The 3092-nt window shown below is 31.6% G+C and overlaps 1 non-coding gene across 1 annotated transcript; it reads left to right on the forward strand.

Moving 5' to 3' along the window:
• Positions 1-2562: 2562 nt before the first annotated feature.
• On the forward strand, positions 2563-2670 carry LOC129078522 (U6 spliceosomal RNA). Its single transcript, XR_008529973.1, has one exon. It is a non-coding gene; the product is annotated as a U6 spliceosomal RNA (small nuclear RNA).
• Positions 2671-3092: the final 422 nt, after the last annotated feature.

The following is a 3092-nucleotide window of genomic DNA, read 5'->3' on the forward strand; positions in this document are numbered from 1 at the left end:
CAGGAGAGATTAGCCCTACCTTTGTATTTATTTTGTGCCATTCCTATCATATGGGTGACATATCATTTGGCATGGCAATTCTTTGTGCACATATCTTAACTCTTTTAATAGTTTATAACTTTTTATGAAAAAATTTTTTCTGTACTTCTTAATAAACCAGTGCCTATCCTAGGAATTGCCCACAATAGATATATAATAATATTTCCTTAACAAATTGAAAAATAAGTAAGTAAGTAATATGTTGCTTGAATGGCAGAATTCAATTATAGTCACACCAGTAATACATCTTTCACTATATGTAAAATTTATTTGGGACTGCATTGACTTTTCACATCATTTTCATCTAGTATGGCTATGAAAACCTTATCTATTGGCATCCTCACTGCTACGATGACCGTATCAATTGCTTTTGTGATGTTCATGTCATGTCCAACCTGAAAAACATTCTTTATTAAATTTCAGGCCTCAGTATGACTACCTGCTTGACTGTCTGCTTGTTGCATGGCAACTGGCAGAAAGCAAAACTCTGTTCTCTGCCTTGACCAGATTTTGTTATTTCAGAAGTTTTATTTCAGAAGTCCCTGAATTATCTCATGTTGGGGATGGTATAAAGAAAGATTATGATATTATATAGAAAGAGAAGAATATAGAATCAAAATGTCAATATTTGGGCTCCATCCTTGCTACTGTCAGTTAAGAAGAGCCAATTAAGTCACTTCAGCTCTCTTTTCACCTACAAAATAGGGATTTACAGATTATTTCTAAGAGTTAAATAAGAAATAAGCACAGTTAAATTGAACTTGTGAAGCTGTATTTAGATGCAATTAGTTATCATTATTACTGAGTGGTCTTAAGAGTGGGAACAATGAAATTCACTTTGAAATAAACATTTTTTTAATCTAATTTAGAAGTCAGAATTGTTTGTACCTACTTCCTATTTTATAACAATATGCAAATATGAGGTAACATGCTTCCCTAACTGAAAACTAAGAGGGGTGGGGAGCTAAATCATATAGAAAAAACTATAAAACTTAAAAGTAAAAAGTGTCACCTCAATTCCCAATATAATAAATCATTTCTAATTTATTTTTCAACTGTTTCAGCTAAAGCTTCTTTTGTCTATAATTCTTCTGCTTCTTATACATCATTTCTCTTAAGTGGATTAAGATAACTTTATTATCCCTATATTCCTCTTTGTACATGTAATGATGTTGCCCAAAGCTGGAAAATTATCAGCATTCTGAGTTTTTCACTGTAGCTCATCCTGAGCAAGCAGTAATAATACATTTTCCATACAACATGTTTCTTTGTTTAAGTATGAGGCTGTATTTAGAGATTTTTGAAGCTTATGAAATCATGAGTTTTGGCATAGAAACTAATATCTTGGTAAATGCATAATTATAATCTGCCAAGAAAATTAATTCTCATTGTGTGGTATTCAAGGTCACTAGGATATCTTACCAATATTACTCCTATAATATTCTTCTTCCTTGAGCTTCAGTCATGAATTTATGCAAATTTACTACATCAACATTTTTTTGCTCATGCTGTTCCCTATACCTGAAATATTTCCCTTCACTTTTCCACCTACACAAATCAAGCTCATCTTTCTAGTCTTAATTACAATGTTTATGGAACCTTTACTGCTCCAATTAATGTTTAAGAACATGAGCAATGGAGTCTGAATGTCTAAGTTAAAATTCTGAATTTGCCATTTATTTTATTTGTCATTTTGGGCAAGTTACCTTCTCTGTGTCTTAGTTTTATTGTGAGTAAAATGGAAATATTAATAGTATCTATCTCACAGAATATGCATATGTATATTTGAGGATTAAATGTGATAATACATATGAGGCACTTCAAATGCCTAGACAAGAAAACACTCATTAAAAGTTAGCTATGTACTTTCCAATACAGAGTAATAATTGCTTTCCCTGTATATTCATATTAATTTCCTTTATTTCTGTCATGGGGCTCATTTTATTCTGCTTTATGTTAGGCTGATATTATGCCATAAATTCCTTCTGGTTGAGATTATGTATAATTTATTCTCCTGTGTTCTGCCAGTAGCTAACATACTGCTTTGAACATAGGATATACTTAATGAGTGCTTTTTAAAAAAGGAAAAGTAAATAAAAATTGAAGATAACACCTTAGATAATGTGTTGATTTTAACTAAATTGCTACAACTAGCTTGGCATAAAAATCTCAGCAAAAAGAAGCAAAGGAGCAATTAGAGAAAATTTTAATTTTTCTTTCAATGTCTCTTAGACAACTTTGGGCTGAGATATATCAATCCTGTGCATATGTATCAAATTGTAAACTTGACAGTATGAATGGAATTCTGAGTTAATATTCTTGCATTTCTAGTAAATATTCCTGAGTGAAGACGTATATATGATAAAAGCTTATTTTAGAGTAAAGAATTCTTATGGCTTCATAATAAATGGGTAGCTTATTAAAAAGCAATGAGGCAAAAATGTGTGCATTCACAGATGGCCTATAAGATGGCTATGAACATATAGAAGAATGTTCAGTTTAACAAATCATTAAGAAAATACAGTGCTCGCTTCAGCAGCACATATATTAAAATTGGAATGATACAGAAAAGATTAGCATGGTCCCTATGCAAGGATGACATGCAAATTTCATGAAGCGTTGCAATCAGGAAAGAAAAACCCCATTTGCTATAGCAAAAAGAGAAATAAACTACCTAGGGATAAACTTAACCAAGGAAGTAAAAGACCTATTGTGTAGAAAACTACACAACACTTAATAAAGAAATTAAGGAAGACACAAATGGAAGCATATACTGTGTCCATGCATTGGAAGAGTTAACATCATCAAAATGTCCATACTATCCAAAGCGATTTATAGATTCAATGCAATCCCTATTAAAATACCAATGATGTATTTCACAGATATAGAACAAACATTTCAAAAATTTATATGGAGCCATAAATGACCCTGAATAGCCTCATCAATTCTGAGAAAGAAGAACAAAGTAGGAGAGATCACAATATCTGACATCAAACTCTATTACAAGGCCACTGTAATCAAAACAGTCTGGAACTGGCATAAGAACAGACACA

This window comes from Pteronotus mesoamericanus, unplaced genomic scaffold, assembly GCF_021234165.1.
Source record: "Pteronotus mesoamericanus isolate MK-2021 breed Mesoamerican mustached bat unplaced genomic scaffold, CSHL_Meso_final contig_73, whole genome shotgun sequence".
Lineage (NCBI taxonomy): Eukaryota > Metazoa > Chordata > Mammalia > Chiroptera > Mormoopidae > Pteronotus > Pteronotus mesoamericanus.